This window comes from Pan troglodytes, chromosome 4 (genome assembly GCF_028858775.2).
Source record: "Pan troglodytes isolate AG18354 chromosome 4, NHGRI_mPanTro3-v2.0_pri, whole genome shotgun sequence".
Classification (NCBI taxonomy): domain Eukaryota; kingdom Metazoa; phylum Chordata; class Mammalia; order Primates; family Hominidae; genus Pan; species Pan troglodytes.
In genome coordinates, this window is record NC_072402.2 from 172,579,152 (window position 1) to 172,600,009 (window position 20,858).

A 20,858-nucleotide genomic window follows, 5' to 3' on the forward strand; every position below is an offset into this window, starting at 1 on the left:
TAGCGTAAGGGCACTGAGAATCTCAGGGTTCTGAAAGGGGAGATCCATGTGCCATCACCATTGATAGTTGTTTTGTGCAAAACATGGTTTGCTTGCCTCTACTGGTGTGTTGCTTTTAAATATGAATTTTTTTAATCCCACAAATAATATTAGCAGAACTCAGAATTTCAAGAACTTCATATAAATTTGTGGCATTTATAATAACTTTTTGTTTTGTTTTTGAGACAGGGTCTCACTGTGTCACCCAGGCTGGAGTGCATGGTTCACTGCAGCCTCTGCCTCCCAGGCTCAAGCAATCCTCCCCCTTCAGCCTTCCGAGTAGCTGGGACCACAGGTGTGACCCACTACACCTGGCTAATTTTTGTATTTTTAGTAGAGATGGGGTATTGCCATGTTGCCCCAGGCTGGTCTCAAACTCCTGGACTGAAGTGATCCGCCTGTCTTAGCCTCCCCAAAGTGCTGGGATTTCAGTCATGAGCCATCACACCTGGTCCAACACTTCTTAATATCTTTTTTGTGTGTGTGCCTTATTCTAAGGCATATTTCGATTTCTTGTGTAGTCTTTTTTTTTTTTTTTTGAAACAGTCTCACTCTGTCACCCAGGCTGGAATGCAATGGCACGATCTCGGGTCACTGCAACTTCTGCCTCCTGGGTTCATGCAGTTCTCCTGCCTCAGCCTCCTGAGTTACAGGCACGCACCACCACGTCCAGCTAATTTTCTGTATTTTTAGTAGAGACAGGGTTTCATCATGTTGCCCAGGCTGGTCTCGAACTTCTGAGCTCAGGCAACCCACCTGGCTCGGCCCCTCAAAGTGCTAGGATTACAGGCGTGAGCCACGACGCCCAGCCATTTGTTTAGTCTTTATTGCAGCATCAATGCAATCATTGGTTTTTGTTGTGTTTGATATTTTCTATTTAACTTTGGTATGAAAAGTTTTCTTTGTTGACCTTTTTTGTTTCATTTTTTTGATACGCAGTTTCACTCTTGTCACCAAGGCTGGAGTGAGCTGGTGAGATCTCATCTCACCCTAACCTCTGCGTCCCAGGTTCAAGCAATTCTCCTGCCTCAGCCTCCCAGGTAGCTGGAATTACAGGTGTGCACAACCACGCCCAGCTAATTTTCGTATTTTTTTAGTAGAGACGGGGTTTCACCATGTTTGCCAGGCTGCTCTCGAACTCCTGACCTCAGCTGATCCAACTGCCTCGGCTCCCAAAAGTGCTGGAATTACAGGTGTGAGCCACCATGCCCAGCACCCCCCCACCTTTTTTTTAAACACTGTTAACTTGCTTGCATCTTTGTATTGCGTCCTAGAAGTGGGATTTTCTTTCTCTCTTTCTTTCTTTCTTTCTTTCTTTCTTTCTTTCTTTCTTTCTTTCTTTCTTTCTTCCTTCCTTCCTTCCTTCCTTCCTTCCTTCCTTCCTTCCTTTCTTTCCTCCTTTCCTTGTTTCCTTCCTTCTTTTTTTTGATGGAGTCTCGCTCTGTCGCCCAGGCTGGAGTGCACTGCAAGCTCCACCTCCCGGGTTCATGCCATTCTCCTGCCTCAGCCTCCCGAGTAGCTGGGACTACAGGCACCCACCACCATGCCTGGCTAGTTTTTTGTATTTTTGGTAGAGACAGGGTTTCACCGTGTTAACCAGGATGTAGAAGTGGGATTTTCAGTGGACAGAGCACTGACATTTTGTGGTTCTGGCTACAAGTGCCATATTTCTTTCTGACAAACAAAATATTTGTTTTGTAAAACATTCTAACTCGCATTGATTATTATTTTAGCAAATTCTAGAAGTTTGAAACATGGTCACACCTGTAGTCTCAGCACTTTAGGAGGCCGAGGAGGGCGGATCACCTGAGGTCAGGAGTTCGAGACCAGCCTCGCCAACATGGTGAAACCCCATTTCTACTAAAAATACAAAAATTAGCCAGGTGTGGTGGCACATGCCTGTAATCCCAGCTACTCAGGAGGCTGAGGCAGGAGAATTGCTTGAACCCAGGAGGCAGGGGTTGCAGTGAGCCAAGACCACACTGCCACTGCACTCCAGCCTGGCTGACAGAGCGAGACTCCGTCTCAAAAAAAAAAAAAAAAAAAAAAAGAACAGAGAAAAAAAGAAAAGAAAAAGAAATACCATCTTACAGCCATCAGAATGGCTATTATTAAAAAGTCAAGAAAACAACATATGCCGGTGAGGCTGTGGAGAAAAAGGAACACTTTTACACTGTTGGTGGAAGCGTAAATTAATTCAGCCATTGTGGAAGACAGTATGGTGATTCCTCAAAGACCTAGAGGCAGAAATACCATTTGACCCCACAATCCCATTACTGGGTATATACCCAAAGGAATATAATATATCTATTATGAAGATACATGTATGCCGTGTCCATTGCAGCACTAGTCACAATAGCAAAGACATGGAATCAACCCAAATGCCCATCAGGGATAGGCTGGATTAAGAAAATGTGGTACATATACACCATGGAATACTATGCAGCCATATAAAGGAATGAGATCATGTCCTTTGCAGGGACATGGATGGAGCTGGCAGCCATTATCCTCAGCAAACTAACGCAGGAACGGAAAACCAAATACCCCACGTTCTCACTTATACATCAGAGCTGAATGATGAGAACACATGGACACAGTAGGGAGGGAACAACACACACTGTTGGATAGTGTGGGGGTGGAAGGAGGAAGAGGATCAGGAAGAATAGGTAATGCATGCTGGGCTTAACACCTAGGTGATGGTTTGACAGGTGCAGCAAACCACCATGGCACACGTTTACCTGTGTAACAACCCTGCACATCCTGCACGTGTATCCCTGAACTTAAAAGATGGAAATCAAAATAAAGTAAAATTTAAAAATAAAGATGAAAATAGATAAATGTGTCAGAATAATTGGTATCAATTGTTTAATTATAAGTGGCATTTTGTTATAAGTCAAGCATTAGTAGAATTGGTTTTGTTGATTAGATCTCCTTTGAGTAAAATGATTAAAAACAACATTTTTTTAAACCTGAAAATCTGAGGATCGATTTTGGGCTGCGATAACACCCCAATCCATTGCCCCACAATGACCTTCTAGAACTTTTCATCTGGCCCCTTTGACATCTAATTGTAAATTCCCATCCTGAGATGAGGTTGAAATTAAAGCGCCCATATCACTCATATATATGTAATATATATATTATATACACACATATTATATGCATACATTATACATATAGTATATTACATATATACTATGTATAATACATGCATATTATATGTGTTTTATTTATATATATATAAAAATAAAAATTTTGTGAAGAATGCTTGATGTAATTATGTTATCTAGTTGTTCTCCACTACACTTTTGGGGGACTGTCCTTGGGTAGTGTGGTAGATGTTATTTACTTAGAAATAAAGAATTCCATGGTCATATTTGGAAGGGTTATTCATCAGGGTTCTTTGGTTTACAAATGGCTGAATCCAGCTCAAAATGCCTTAAGCTTAGAGGTTTATGTAACTACAAGACCCAGGGGTCCCTCTGGAGCAGCCCAATTCAGAGGCACAAACCAGGTCATCCAAACTTAGCCCTAGTCATTTTTGTGGTTCTGTTTTCTTTATTACTTTCTTCAAATACTGTGTTCTTTCATGACCCCCTACCCTCTACCTAGATTCACCTTCCCTTCCTGACTGGCAAATTCCTACTTACCCTTTAAAGCCCAGGTCAAATACTACCACTACTTCATATATTTTTCTGACTGACTGTCAGCCCCATCTTAGTCTGTTTTTGCTGCTATAACAAAATGCCTAGAACTGGGCAATTAATGTACAATGGAAATTTATTTCTCACACTGCTGGAGACTGGGGAGTCCAAGATAAGGTGCCTGCAGATTTGGTGTCTGGTGAGGTATCTCTCCTTATAAAATGGTGCTTTGCATGCCTGTAGTCCCAGCTACTCAGGAGGCTGAGGCAGGAGAATTGCTTGAACCCAGGAGGCGGAGGTTGCAGTGAGCTGAGATCATGCCACTGCACTCCAGCCTGGGTGACAGAATGAGACTCTATCTCAAAAACAAACAAACAAATAAAAATCCCCACAATGGTCCTTTGTTGTTCCACCCTCTGGAGGGGACAAAAGCTGTGTCTCATGTGGTGGAAGGGTGGAAGTGGGAGGCAGCACTCTGAAGCCTCTGTGTAAGAACATGAACCCCGTTCATGAGGGCAGAATCCTCATGGCCTAATCACTTTGCCCTACCTCTTAATACCATCACCTGGAAAATTAAGTTCTGACATGTAAATTTTGGAGGGACATCTACATTCAAACCATATTAGGCTCCATGCAAAAATAATTGCTCTTTTGACAGCATCCCTAAAGCCATTTGTTCATACTCTAGACAACACTAATTGAGTTATATTACAGGCTTTCATTCGTTTGTTTTGTCTTCTAATCACATGTGTAGAGAGATGGAGGGCTCCCCAAATCTGTGTTTCTCCTCTTTATCCTGGCCACATTTGTGTCAATTACATTTCCCAGCCCCCTTGCAGTTAGGTAAGGCCATGGAATTGAGTTCTTATCCCACCAAATTGCAGGCCATTTTCAGACTAGGCCCCCTAAACCTCCCACACAATTGTCTACACTGTCCCTCTCCTTTGACCTGTGGTCAGGTGTAGAGAATCTGGGTGAGCACCTTCCATCCTAGAAGATGGTAGAGCCACTGTGTGGAGGGATACTGAATCCCTGAGTGACTGCATGGAACAGAGCAACATTTCACTTAGCCCATATTGAGGTATACCATGAGTGAGAAATCAATCTTTATTATGCCATAATACTATATTTATCTCATCAAGACACCTTTTAATTATTAATGTCTATATTGTATAACAAGCCATATCAAAGCTTAGTGGCTTCAACCAACCATTTTTAAACCACACAATTCTGCATGTAGGCTGGGCTTAGCTGGGCAGTTCCCCTGCTGGTCTTGCTGCTGCTGGTTAATCATCAGCTGGTGGGTTGGCTGGGGGCTGGGTCCAGTTGGGACACTGGAACACTGGCCTTCTCCCTCTTTTCATGTAGTTACAGGACCTCTCTCCCTCCCTGTGGTTTCTCCATGGGACCCTTCACTGGCCTCTCTACCAGCATACCCAGACTTCTATGGAGTCTCCCAAGAGTGCAAAAGTGGAAGCTGCCAAGCCTTCTTAAGGAAGAAAAGACACAGCATCACTTCCATTGCATTCTATGGGCTAAGGCAAGTCAAAGGACCAGCTTAATTCAAGGAAAGAGGGTTATGTGAAAGTTCAATATGGGGAGGTGTGGCTTTTGGAGGCTATTGATGTAACAGACCCTCACAACCACTGAGATGAGGGACTTGTTTGTTATAGCAGCAGCCTATACTGACTAATCAACACCAGTAGCTCAGTGTTTCCCAAACTTCATCAATATCCTACTGCCCTCACTATTTTTGCACTATGTACCATTTTGAATATTACTTACAAAATGTTTCTTTTAATCAATGAATTTGAAATATAAATTTATTGAAAAATAAACTTTGTGTCAGCACTGTAAGTGAAAGGTTAGAAGTGTAATTATATTATTCTTCCATTATCATTAAAGTAAGTCCATAACTATTAAAATGGTCTATCAACATAGCCCTTCAAACCATCTCCCTGTCATCAGGGATGGGCCCAGCCCCTGGAGAGGAGATTATAGAGATGCTTGATAATTTTGGTTAAACTCAATTTTGTAGAATTCAAATCTGCATCTCTATAATTTATACCCACCAGATTCCATGAAACCCAATCTGATTCCCCCTCTCTCTGACTGCCCTTCGATATCTGGCGAGTTTTCAAGGGAATTTTCCACTCCCTGAACATTCCACTTTCTTCAACGTATCCTGTTTCCTTGAAGCATTCTAACAATGAGCAAAAAAATAGTCCAGTAAAATGCCTGAACCACCCCAAAATACCAAAGACAACCCTTCTCTCTTTTCTATATTTGCCCTCTGAGCTGGTTCAGAGCCCAGGAGCAAGATGGCAGGCGGGCAGGTGTGGGTTGTTTCTCTGTGGGGATGGCAGTGTGTTCATCTCAAGACCACCTGTTTCTGTAACAACCATGGGCATGACCTTCTCTGTGTCACATGTGCTCACGTGTCCCAAGAGCTTGGAGGTACAGCTCCAGAATCCATAGCAACCCTCTGCAGGGCTCTTGTTCCAAATGGTTCCCACTCTGTAGAGTTGCGCCCACACCTCCTTCAGCCCTTTGTTCATGGATCTCCAGTTCTTCTTTCCTTCTCTCTCTTCCCCTCTCATTCTTTTTTTATTTATTTTTTTATGATTGAGGCTCTCCCTTTCCTTAGCTTCTAAGTATTCAGAGTAAATCTGAAACTCAGAACATACTTACCTACTGTTTTTTTGTAAATGACAAGGTCCATGCCTCTGCTTTCATAACACTGCACAAATGGTAATGGCTTAATTGGAATGTTCTAGAAAGGGGATCTCCGAACACTGGGCAGCCAAGCACTAAGGGCCTGGGAAATTTTCTAAGTGAAAGGGAGTCATTGAACAGTTTCCAATTTGCCTTTGTTTCTGATTCCAAAGAGAACCTAATTTAATTTCTAACCCAGAGACCTTGGAAGTTTGGCTGGAAAAGTGCCAAGGAAAATTCCCTCACAAAAACCTAATTCATAGGGTCCTGTGGTCATGGCTCTTTGAGGCAACTGACAGTAAAATATAATAAAAGGACCTCATTCTTCAAGGGGTGCTGTGTACGGATATGCCCCCCAGGGGCACCAGACCTCCCATGAAGCCCACCTGGGTCCACCAGCCTCATGGACCACACAGGCCTGGGGGTGAATCCTGTCCCCACCACACACGGTTGTGCAGTTTCGGGCAAACATTCTCCTGGGTCCTTACAGTAACTTGACTTTAGGTGTCGTGTGCTTTGAGTGCTGAAATGCAGCAGTTTTCAAAGTTTGTTTGACTTCAGAATCCTCCATACTTGGTATAAATGCAGGTTCCTGGGCCCCACTCCAGTTTTGGTTCCATGGGGCTGGGGGCCTGAGAGTCTGCATGGCCATGGTCACCTTAGGCACCTTAGGTAGTGCTGAGGGAGGCAGTTCCAGATCAAATTTGGAGAGATTTGAGTCTAATGTGTGTCCCCCTCCATGGGGACTTGAAACTTTGCCAGCAAGTCTTATTCTTACATCTACTGTGTGATGGACAGTGAACTAGAACTGGAACAAAGAAATAAAGGCAGGAAAAAGCAAGCTCTCAGCTTGCAGGGGACAAGCCCATAACACAAACATTCACTCTGAAAGCCTGGTTGGAAGGAGCCCTTTCCCACCTGGAAGAACGGGACGGGTGGGTCAGTGTGGCGCTGGTGCCCGCTAGTGGTCACGTGGAAACCACCGGCACATCCCTGTGTGAATCTTCCATTTCTGCTTCCCTTCAAATATCACTAAGGGCCACGACGGCCCCTTTCTATTGGTAGGAAATGGATTTGATCTGTGCCACCTCTTGATACAGGCAGCTGAGTGAGGTGGAAATCTCAGAAATCTTGGGGTCAAAGATACCTGAGTTCTAAGTCTTTTTCCATCACTCGCTGTATTGCCTGTACAAGCCATTTAACTCTTCTGAGTCTGGTTTTTCTGATCTGTAAACCATGCAAAACGAAAGAACAATATTCCACCACTAGGAGATCTTGAACTCATTCTGCATTCTCCCTCCTGTGCTTTTTTCCCCACAGTTTAGGGTCCACCATTTGTCCTGAGGGGCTTAGAGAATGGCCCTCCCCAGACAGGGCTGAGAAGACTGGGGAACCCTCAGTAAACGTAATAGGCAGAGTTGGTTTCTTCAAATGGAGACTGGACCCTGTGCACCCCTGAAATGGCTCCTGTGAGGATCCACGCACTTGTTGAGAGATGGGGCCCCAGTCCTGGCAGCTGGCTCAGCTCTACCCTCTTCCTCCAGCCTCTAGCCCGTGCAATGTCTTCTGTAGTCTGGGCAGCTGAGAAATTTGATTTCCAAGTGTGCATCAAAATTTTTCTGCTTTATACTTGTCACTGGCTTTGAGCTTAAAAGACATAAATGTGAGACGTTGGTTCTCTGATTGCACAGTGACCTCCACCACCCAAGGCGGGGGTACTCCCTCAGAGCTGTCAGATGGAGTTTGGGCAGCATAGCCCTCAGGGCATGAGGGAACATTTTACTGTGTGCAGAGAAAGCACATCAGTTGATAACTTTGAAATATCCTTGCACACGTGTGGGTAGAAATGCCACATTGCAGAGACATTCTGAGGGTGAGACTTGTCAAGGCCCGGGGCTGGCATAGGACGGGCACTCCACTCCCTTTTCCTTAAAAAAATTGCTCATTAGATACACACTTTGTTTTTGACTTCACATGGAAGTTTCTTTTGTTGTTCTCTTTCAGTAATCACATAGAGGCATAAAACTGCTATGGAGGCTTTTGCAAACTGGAAATTTTATTTGTTCTGCAATGGGCCAGACATTCTTCTAGGAGCAGGGAAAACAGCAGGAAAATCTATATTCCTGTCCCATAGAGTTCTCAATCCAGTTGCAGGTAACAGGCAGCCAGCACCGGTAAGCATGGCAAACAGCAGGTGCTGGGAAGTGCTAGGAAAAAAATCCAGGGAGAAGGGATGGGGTCAGGCAGCCTCTGACAAGGCCACAAAGGAGCTAAGGCCTGTGTGAGGTCAGGGGCTGAGCATCTGGGGTATTCCAGGGCATTCCAAGTCTGAGTCTACAGTGTCTTTACCATCCCAAAGCCCAGCTGTTTAATTTGGCCACTAGTGACCAAGTCACTGATATGTTCACATAGGTTCTGGCCTGAGGTTTCTCAGCCACCTGGCAAGAAATGCAGCTATTGAGCAAGGCCCCCTGCCTGCAGGACCCAGTGCTGAGAGTGGGGTCACCACCATCACCATGACGGCTTCTGCCGCTCTTGTCCTCTTGTCCCCTAAAGAGGTTAAGGGCAATGTGCAAGGAATTTAGCCTGGAGTCCATGTGGCCAGCATGGCCCAACATGTGCAGGGCCCTCTTGCAGTATGATGCCTGGCGGAGGTGCACAGGGGTGGTCCCAAGCACGCCCAGCTCCTTCTTGCCTGGGGCCTTGGCACTTGAGGCTCCTCTGCCTGGAATTCTCTGATCCTGGGTTTTCCACAGCTGGCTCCCTTGCATCCTTCAGATCTTACTCCAAATGTCACCTCCCCAGAGACAATGCAGCTGCAGCTGACCCTACTGCACTCTCCACTCCATGGCCTGTTTATTTCCCTTACAGCTCTCAGCATGGCTTGAAAGCTTTGTGTTCATTTCTACCCTCTGCACTAGGAGGGCAGTTCCTTAAACACAGTATTCATCAGTCCTCATCCCCTCTGTATCCCCAGGCCACAGGGGACAATCCCACAACACAAACAGTCACTCTCAAAGCCCAGGTCACCCTTGACTTTTATTCCCTTCCCCACGAGTCTTGATTTTCTCTGAGGTTTCTTTAAAAAAGAAAATACAGTTTGGGTGCGGTGTCTCACGCCTGTCATCCCAGCACTCTGGGAGGCTGAGGCGGGCCAATCACCTGAGGTTGGGAGTTTGAGACCAGCCTGACCAAAATGGAGAACCTTGTCTCTACTAAAAATACAAAATTAGCCGGGTGTGGTGGTGCACGCCTGTAATCCCAGCTACTCGGGAGGCTGAGGTAGGAGAATCGTTTGAACCCGGGAGGCAGAGGTTGTGGTGAGCCGAGATCACGCCACTGCATTCCAGCCTGGGCAACAAGAGCAAAACTCTGTCTCAAATAAATAAATAAGAAAATACAACTATATAACAGCAAAAGAGAAAAATTTGAATAAACAATTCCCCTACTTTAAACATATTTCGCAGGCTCTTCGTTCCTCCCTCCATGTGCAGCTGTGCTGCTCTCATGAGTTTTGTGCCATTTGGTAACCGGTGTGCTTTAAGCAAATGTTCCTTAGGCCCTTTTTCATGTTTTTATAAACTTTTCATACATATATTAATCATTCTAAACGCCTCCATCATATTCTGGGACTAGATACGGGGTTTTTTTGCACCTTGTGTGTGTGGGTGATTGTTTGTACTGTACATAGAGCCAGGAAGATTCCAATTCTCCTGGCAGCTATACCAGGGAATGATTATTATGAGATTTCACAGATAGAAAAACGGGGGCTCAGAGAAGGGAAGCCATTTGCCCAGGGACACACAGCGAGGATTGAATCACATCTGTGCTCTGCGCAATGCGCGTCCCGTCTGGGGGTGGTGTTGAGGGACATAGTTATGGCACCCGTTCCTAACTGTGAGCAGCTGGGTGTGTTTGCTGTCCTGGCATCATAGATCAGTGCCTTCCAAAATGGGCACTTGTAACTCGGGGGCTGCAGGAGATGGCCTGTTGCAGTGAGCAACAAATCAATTAGAACTTCTATTTCTTTGTATTTTAACTGTATTTGTACACATTATGTATGTTCAGTAATAGACGTAATTTATTAGTACTGCAGAAAATATGTATGTGTGTATATTTATGCTTGCACAGTTTCTGATTGATGAGGGCTCATGAAAAGCATCTTGATGAATATCTCACACACATAGCAGCAGCTGAAGGCAGTGATTAAAGGGAAAAAGTGTCAGAAGTGACACATTTGCTACAGCAAAGGCTTTGAGCATCTTTAGCGTTTTCCCTTGCATTTATCTGCAGGAGTCTTAAATTCTCTTCTCCCCTTCCCTGGATAGTATTTTTTTTTAATTTAATTTTTTTTTGAGATGGAGTTTTGCTCTTGTCACCTGGGCTGGAGAGCAGTGGCTTGATCTTGGCTCTTTGCAACCTCCACTTCCTGGTTCAAGCAATTCTCCTGCCTCAGCCTCCTGAGTAGCTGGGATTACAGGTGCCCATCACCACGCCTGGCTAATTTTTGTATTTTTAGTAGAGACGGTGTTTCACCATGTTGGCCAAGCTGGTCTCGAACTCCTGACCTCAAATGATTCACCTGTCTCAGCCTCCCAAAGTGCTGGGATTACAGGCGTGAGCCACCGCACCCAGCCTCCTGGCTAGTATTCTTAGGGAGCAGAATCACTGTGCCTTGCAGGAGCTGACTGTCATGTACCGGTTCTCAGGATGGGTGCTCCCCATTCTCCTCACAACAAGTAAGGATACTCAGTGGAACAATTCCTGGGCAAGGCTTTACATACAGGAAATCACTAGGTGGATGATCTTGGAAATCCACTCATTCCTCATTGGGCAATCTATCATTGAGGGCCAGGTGCTGGGTCCTGGGCTGTGCAATAGGAAAGCCAAGATGCATACCATGGCCCAGCCTTGGAAGAGCCCCTGGCAGCCATAGACAGTTCTGTCCAAATAGTCTGATCCTTCCAAATTGAGCATCCAAATGGTGGGTGCACAATGCCATTGGGAGCATAAAAGAAGCCATGGCAGAATTTTCTTGAGGGCTTGAGGGTGGTTCAGAGAACGCTCACCAAGAAAGGGATGCCTGAGTTGGATCTTGCGCGATGAGCATAAGGCCACCGGAGGGACAATGGGCATGACAGCTCTGTGCAAGCATGCAGATGCTTGGCCCACCAGTGTACATCCGGGAACGGCATTGTTTTCCACTGCTGAGTCACTGCCCATGGGTAAGTGGTCCTTGAAAGGAGGTGACGTTGGAGAAGCAGGCAGGGCACAGATCATGGAGGACTCTGAATATTGTATGTCTTGCCCATTGCTCTGAAAGCTATGGTGACCAACTGGAGAAGTTAAGAGTAGAAAAGTAACCATTTATCCCTAAACCATTTTTATAATGGGATGGAGATGGAGAGAAGGAGGTTTTCACAATTAGCAGATGAGACCCAGGGAGGAACTGGATCAAGGCAGTTATGGGGGAACGGGCTGGAGGCTAAAGGTGTTGTGGAGGTGGACTCAGCAGGACCTCATGGCTGACCACAATCCATAAAGTGAAAGGGGCCCAGGTTCACTCCAGGGATCTGGCATTAAGAAAATAGTGTCATTCACCAAGATAGGCATCAGAAGAAGGAGCTGTTATCTAGAAAAGAGATATCCAAAAGGCAGCCTGAGGTTGTATCTGGAGCTCAGGAGAGAGGCTTAGGCTGGAGATAAGTACATCTGGGAGTCATTAGCTTAGCGAGGATTTGGGGAGCTACAGATGTCTACAAGGCAAAGTCGACAGATGACGGGACCTTGGGGGATGTGGGCATTTGAGATGAAAAATAGTCCTGCTTTATTGCATTTGCCAATTTCCACGGTGTGAATATCCCCACCACGAGTGACCGCAAGCTACCCGTGTGAAGTTGCTGAACACAGGGCTTGAAAGTGATGCCTTGAAAGTGATGGGAGGAGTCTGGAGGTGGTATACAGTTTGCTCTTGTGAGCTGGTATGAGCCAGCTGGACACAGCAGTGGATGGACCTCCACATGTGAAAATCTGTCCTCCGTTGGGACTCTCCTTCTTCAGGAGTTTTCTTCAGAGCCCCTCAAATGAAATTTGCACGTCTCGTGTATATTAAGTATTTCTATGTGATGCAATACCAACAAACAGAGGGGGCTTCATTTTGCCTGGGTCAGTGCAGGAAGCTTGAGTTCCTCCCATCGCTCCCACTCAGTGGTCCCCAGGCAAGCCCTGCTGGGCAAGAATCCCTGCCACACCTCCCAGGGGGTGCTTCCGTGGAGCTTTCTGTGTGCTGTCTCAAGCTTCTGGAGTTTTCAGACAGTGCTGATCCAATGTCAAGTTCTCCCACATCTTCTCCAGCACAATGAAAGTACTTTTTGTTTTCATGCTGACGGGGAAAAGGTTGAAACTATGAACCCAATTTTGAAGTCACAGCCATACAGCGTTTTTATCACTTGAAATTTGATCTCTTTGGATCAAGTTGTGTCAACTTTAGGAATCCCTTTCCTGGGCTTTAAAACAACTGTGTAAAACAGACACTGTCACTTTGCCACACCTTCCTATCTCATTCCTATTTTCTTCTCTTGAAAGTTACAATGCCTCAAACACCTTCACAGTCATCATCTGCCCTCACTGGGGATGCAAGACACCTGGGGACCTCAGTAAAGGGGAGGTGATGGGGATGGGAGGAGTCTGGAGTATGGCAAATGAGAAGATGGGGGAGGGACTCATAGGACGGGGGTTAACCAGGGCGGAGACAGCGGGGCTGCCTGAAAAAAGGCTGGAGAATGCAGTGACCTCAGTTCTGTGACCATTGAAAAGCATGGAGCCAGGTGGAAGGAAAATGGACTTGGGGACTGAAGAGAGCTGAGGTCAGTCATTTCTCCCTTCTGTGGCCTTGGGCCAGTTCCTTTAATTTCTCTGGGCCTCAGTTTCCCCACTTGTAAAACTGAATACATACTTCATAAGGGTGTTCTGAGGATGACAAAAAGGTCTGTGCAGCTTTGAGCTTGGTGTCTGGCACCTGGTGTGCTCTTCTTCCCAAGTTCAAGGGAAAACTGAGGAGAAGAGTCAAACAAGCAGGTGGGAGCCAGGGCTTTGGTCAGAGGGTCAGCACTGAGAAGAGGATCTGAGAGGCACCAGAACCCCAGGGAGTCAGGGCCAGCAGCAGTTCTGACCCCCGAGATCCTTCTGGGAGCAGCAGGACCCAAACGATCAGGCTATGGGCTTGGTCAGGGTCTGGAATCCAGCCCCTCAGCCAGCCCACTTTTTAGTTCTTGTTCATGGAAACAGCAAAGGCAGCTTCTAGTACATGGTCAGGACTCCCACGCATTAACTGTGATCATTTAAAAAAACTTTGTTTTTGCTTTCCTCATGGCAAAACCTAAGTAGCTCAGGTACAGAAATCATGCAAAACACTAAAAAGAATAAAGAAGAAAACAGAAATCACCCTCAACCCCAAAGATACAGAAAAAAACATTTAGGCTTAGTATTCCATACACGTGTGTACTGTTTACACCATTATATGTATTTGGTTACATATTACACATAGTACACAGTTGTGGTTCCTGGCTTTTTTTTTTTTTTTTTTTTGAGACAAAGTCTCATTCTTGTCCCCCAGACTGGAGTGTAGTGGCACAATCTTGGCCCACTGCAACCTCCCCTCCTGGGTTCAAGCGATTCTCCTGCCTCAGCCTCCCGAGTAGCCGGGATTACAGGCACCCGCCACCACACCTGGCTAATTTTTTTTGTATTTTTAGTAGAGATGGGGTTTTGCCATGTTGGCCAGGCTGGTCTCGAACTCCTGATCTTGTGATCCGCCTGCCTTGGCCTCCCAAAGTGCTGGGATCACGAGCATGAGCCACCGCGCCCGGCCTCCAGTTTTTTTACTTTAACATCTTGTCATGAACACTCATTCCTGTTATTACAAAGTTATTTTAAAGAATATTAAAGGGTTAGCATTGGGAGATATACCTAATGCTAGATGACGAGTTAGTGGGTGCAGCGCACCAGCATGGCACATGTATACATATGTAACTAACCTGCACATTGTGCACATGTACCCTAAAACTTAAAGTATAATAATAAATAAATAAATAAATAAAAAGAAGAAAAGAAAAAAAGAATATTTTAAATGGCTGTACAGTATTCTATTCTATCACTCTGAGTTTACTCCTACTTTTGGTTGTCCCCCCCGCGCCCCACATTTTAAAATAATGCTTTGAGGCACATCCTTGAATCAGGCTTTTTCCCTAGCTGAGATGATCTGCTTAGACTCCATTTACAGAAGTGGGTAGAGTTAAAGGGATATGACGATTTTCTAGACTCTAGGTCCATCTAGCCCTTCAGAAAGTGTGCCAAATTAAATGTCCATCTGCGGCATCTTGTTCCAGACCATTATTCCTATGCAAACCTCTTGAAGGTCTGATGTTTGGGGTTTAGGAAAGTCTAGGACCTCAAGTTAAGAAATGCTGCATTATGTAAATAACAATAACAGGTAAGATTAAAATAAAACAATATAACCTAGATGGCTCACCTATTTTTTAAAAACATCTCCATGGGCCAGAAATGGAACATAAATTTCAAATAGTAAGTGGTGCTGACGGGGTGCAGGCCATGCCCAAGAAGAAATGGCTGAGAATTCAATTCCTTCCCCGGTAGAGTGACTATAATTGTTCAGAGAATGAGACAAAGCCAGGCTCCTTGCTTGTTGCTGGGGGGCCTGGATGTCGCCCCATGCTCTTGTGATGATGGGAATTGAAGACCCTGCCGCTATTCTCTGGGTGGGATCCATGGGGAGCTTGAGGCAGAGGGAGAAGCACACGAACCAGTGGAACCAGTCACAGGTTCAGAGGCTGAGCCAGTTCCCCCAGGCTCTGTGGCTAGATCTGGGTCTCCATCAGTATTGTTGTGGGGAAGAATTCTAAGCTGCCTGTTGAAGTCCTGGAGATTCAAGTGGCCACAAATGCAGAACTAGCAGAGATAAGGAAGTATGAACTCACAGGAAAGGAGAACTCAGAAGAAAGGAAAGGAGAGGTGAGAACAGAAAGAAGAGGGGTAAGAGTTCCATTTAAAAGGAGGCTGCAACCCATAAATCTGAAACCCATGAAGAGATCTAATGCCCAGAAAGACAACCGCCGAAACTGATACTGGGATCAGAGTTTAATCTGGAAACAGCGATTACCCAAAACTCTGCAGAAGACTTTAAAATAAGGATGTATAGAATATTCAGAGAGCTAAACGTACAATAAATTAAGAAATAACAATAATCTAACTATGAAAAGAAGACATGATTTTGGGGAAAACATTGGGATAAAACATAAGGCAGGAAACATTTGATTGGAGAGTGTTTCGAATTGGAAATTGGTACTGAAAACTGCAACAAAGACACAGCACAGAAAGCAGAGTGTAAAAAATATTTGGAAAAAAGCAGTAAAAAGACATGGAGGATGGGTGGAGGGACCCTGACTTGGCCTTCCAAGAGTGGAGAGAATGGAGGGAATGAAGATGAGTGATATTGGGAGAAATAATTAGTGGGGACTCTCTGAGCTCAAACTGTCGTAGCAAAATGTAATAGACTAAGTGGCTTAAATAACAGATATTTATTTTCTCACAGTTTAGGAGGCTGAGAAGTCCAAGATCAAGGTGCCAGCCAACTCAATTCCTGGTGAGACCTCTCTTCCTGGCTTGCAGACTCTGCCACCTTCTTGCTGTGTGCTCAAAAAATCTTTCCTCGGGATGTGCAAGTGGAGAGACAGAGATCTCTCTCTTCTTCTTCTTATTACTCCACCAAACCCATCAAATTAGGACCCGGCCCTTATGACTTCATTTGACCTCAATTAGCTCCTAAAAGTCCTGTCTCCAAATATAGCCTCAATGGGGGTTAGGACTTCAGCATATGATTTTTGAGGGATACAATTTTGTAGACACAATTGAGTCCAGAGCAGGAACTTTCCAGAAAAGAAGATATGAGTCCATAGATCAAAAGAGCACTCAGGGGCTGGGTGCCGTGGCCCCTGGCCACCTATAATCCTAGCACTTTGGGAGGCCAAGGCAGGTGAATTACTTGAGCTCAGGAGTTCAAGACCAGCCTGGGCAACACAGCAAAACTCCATCTCTACAAAAAGAAGAGAAAAAGAGCACTTAGGATCCTGAAAAAAAGAACCAAAACCAAATCCAACCATGTTGTAATGCAACTCGAAAATATCAAGGCTAAAAAGTAACTACAGAGCTGCTGGAGAAAAAAGATACTACTCATAAAAGAATAGCAATTTTTCTGATGGCTGACTTCTTATTGGCAAGAATGTATTTGAAAAAGGTAAAAGCGATATTTGTAAACTTTTGAGGAATAATAATCCAACCTTTGTTTCTAAATTAAACTTAATTAAAATTCAGAAAGGAGGGCAAAGCAAGACAATTACTAACATACAGAAAATAAGCCCCTTACAGACCTGCATTAAATGAATTATTAAAGGGTGCACTTCAGCAGGAAGAGAAGTGAACACAGAGAGAAGGCATGGAAGGAACAATGTTGACAAATGTTAACACTGACAAAAGATATTGGCAAATCAAATCAAGCATTGACATCAGAAATCATTTTAACATTAAAATGTTAACATTTTAATGTTAAAAAGGTAAAACTAAATTTCCAAATCAAAACTAAACTTCCAAATAAAGTGTGTGTGCATGTGAGTATATGTGAACTTTGTGTGTGTGTGTGTGTGTGTGTGCATGCATGTGAGTATATGGAAGTCATGTGTGCATGTGTGTATGTGAGCTTGTGTGTGTGTGCGCATGCATGTGAGTATATGGAAGTCATGTGTGCATGTGTGTATGTGTGTGTATGTGTGCATGTGTGTGTATGTATGTATGTGTGTATCTGGTAAACTCTGCCACAGTGTTTTGCCAGTTATCAATCTATTACCTCCGAGCTCCCAAATCCACCTGTCCCTGTCTTGTTTATGATACTGGAATTATCCTCCTTTGCCAGCTGGCACGACGTTAAGCTTCATTGGCAGATGACACTGGAAGGGCACTGAAAAAACAAAGGGCTCTTTTCCAGCAAGTGCTTCTAGAGGCAGCCCTGTGGGCGGCTTCCCTGGCATCCCGTATGGGGTGTTCCCTGTGCACCATCCCACCGGGGGATTCATCGTCAATAGGCCCTGCAGATGCAGATCCTCCCTTTTCTGTCACCTCTCCAGTGAAGCCTGGTCCTGTCTGTGGGTGGCGGGTCACTTCCAGGTGTGTTACTTTTCTGGGTGCTCCACCTGTACCCCAGGGCTGGTGGCTGCTCTTTATATCTGTGATTCAAATATTCTTTACAAGGTCTAACATCCAGCATTTATAAGGAACTTAAACAAATTTAGAAGATAAAAACCCAAACAACCCCATTAAAAAGTGGGCAAAGGACATAAGCAGACACTTTTCAAAAGCAGACATACGCGCAGCCAACAAGCACATGAAAAAAAGCTCTACATCACCGATGATTAGAGAAATGCAAATCAAAACCACAGTAAGATACCATCTCACACCAGTCAGAATTGCTATTATTATCAAAAAAAAAAAAAAAAACCAGATGCTAGTGAGGTAGTGGAGAAAAAAGAACACATACACTGTTGGCAGGAGTGTAAATTAGTTCAACCATTGCAGAAAGCAGCATGGTGATTCCTCAGACAGCTAAAGGCAGAACTACCATTCAACTCAGCAATCCCATTACTGGGTATATACCCAGAGGACCATAAGTCATTCTACCATAAAGATACATGCACACGAATGTTCATTGCAGCATTATTCAAATAGCAAAGACATGGGATCAACCTAAATGCCCATCAGTGATAGAATGAATAAAGAAAATGTGGAACATACATACCATGGAATACTATGCAGCCATTAAAAAGAACAAGATTATGCGTTTTGTGGGAACATGGTTGGAGCTGGAGGCCACTATCCTTAGCAAACTAATGCAGGAACAGAAAACCAAATACTGTATGTTCTCACTTATAAGTGGGAGCGAAATAATGAGAACACATGGACACGAAGAAGGGAACAACAGACATTGGGGCCTCCTTGAGGGTGAAGGGTAGGAGGAGGGAGAGGATCAGAAAAAATAACCACTGGGTACTGGGCTTAGTACCCACGTGACAAAATAATCTGTACAACAAACCTCTGTGACACAAGTTTACCCAAATAACAAACCTGCACATGTGCCCCGAACCTAAAATAAAATTTAATAAAAAACCGAAGGAACACCACAAACGTTCCTTATAGATTTCTACCTTCTGTTAGCCAGTCTCTCCTTATTCCAATTCCCAGGAGTAGTTAATTCTTCTTTATAATAAATGTCTTCTTTTCAAATTATTACGTACCTCCTGTCTCCTGATTATACTCTGGCTAATATACAAGGCTTTGCTATGGCCAGGAGAAAGATAAAAATATCAATTAACTGTTGACATTGTTAAAAAAAAAACAAGTTAATTGTGTAATTAAACAATGGAAAAGTTACCACAAAAAAATAGAAACATAATTTCTTGTCTCTCACTTAACAGAAGGAATGAAAGAAGACAGAAAATTTTATTAAAAGAGCAGAACACAGAGAAAAGTTACTGTTTTGAAAAATTGTTAAAAATGAAAGAATTATACTTCTTGAATTTATTTAATTTTATAGTGTGAAATATGCAAAACAATAGTGTAAATTGTGCAATACTAATTGCACAAGTTAGTAGTTGTGCATCTTGGGACACACACCTCAAAATGGATAAACTCCCAGTTCTGGAGTGGGAGACTCCAGTAGTGAGTAGTGACTCACTAGTGACTACTACTGTGACTGACCCTGGAAAGCAGGAAAGGGTATAGGATTAGATGTGGTTCACTGGGGGTCATAACTGAATCTATAATGTTTTACTTTAAAAAAGTATGAAGCAAATATGACAAAATGTTAAGATCTGATTAAGCTGGGTGGTAGGTATGAGCTTATTATATTATTGTCTGACATTGCTGCATATGAAATATTACATAACTACAACATAATACAAAAAGTCTATTAAGGACACTTCTATGGAGAAAGGAGAAGACATATGCAAGATACAAATAGGAAACTTGATAAATACCTCTTGATTGGAATTAGAAGAAACTTGCTACTTAATGATGCCCAGACTTTCTCCTTTGATGGGAAAATAATTCATATTAGGATTCCCATTAGAGTTTTGGGAGTGGGGTAAGGGTCAAGAGGAGAGAGCCCCAGATACTTTTTACCCCTTGATCTATAATGCAGCATGCTTTGTATGATTTGAAAGCGCTTTTACTTGATTTTTTTTTTTTTTTTGAGACAGAGTCTCTCTCTGTTGCCCAGGCTGGAGTACACTGGCACGATCTCGGCTCACTGCAACCTCCGCCTCCGGGGTTCAAGCAATTCTCGTGCCTCAGCCTCCTGAGTAGCTGGGATTACAGGCACGTGCCACCATGCCCGGCTAATTACTTGATTCTAATCTTTCACCCAATCTCATTCCCTACCATTTCTCCCACAAATCTACACTGCAATAATAATACACATTTTATTTCTGAAATACCATGCGCTTTCATGATTCTGTGCCTTTGCTTAGAATGCTGTCCCATCTACTTTCAATGCCATTTTCTCTTCCCTTCCTGGTGAGCTTATCTTTCTCATGATGCCTTCTCCTCTTGAGCCCTTCCCTAGCCCCTCAAGTGGAGTTAGTTGCCTTGTACTTTGCATCCTCACAGTACTCTGTACATGCTCACCCCATAAAAGCATGTCGATGCAGTGCATGCCTGTGATCTTCACTATATCTGAGCTCCTTGAAGACAAAGGCTGTGCTGAAGTTACACAGGTCAAGTTATTCATCAGGCGCAGATTACACGTAAACGTAAGCAACCAATCTCAACTCTACAGATGAGGAAATCGAGCCTCAGACACCTTAAGCAACTTGCTGAGGTCACACAGCTGGAAAATGTTAAAGCCGAGGTGAAAACCCTGCATTTGTCTGATTCTAAAGCCATGCTACTCTGTGCTGCCTCTGGGTCTTACTCACCACGAGGTCCCCAGGATCTGTTCCATAGCCAAGTGCATAGGAGGCCCTCATAAGTATTTGATGAATGGATGAAAGCATAGATGAATGCGCAGGTGAGTGAGCATGCCCAGGAACCACTGCAGGCAGAAAGCGCATTATCTGGAAGGTATACCAGAAACAGCATGTTTATAACTTGTGTGTGGAGAGCAGATAATATCAATTTGAACACTATTTCTACTTTCATTCTAATATGTTTACCAAAAAGGGCAACTGGGCTGGAAAACAGTACACCCCCACATTTCATTGCTGATTAAAATGATTTAAAATGTACTATGAGCGACTTCAAATAAAGAGACAGGGCGAATGCCAGAAATAGCAGAAAATGGAATGAAGACATGGAGGTAAGATAAATAGGATCTGAAATATCTGGGTCTTATGAATG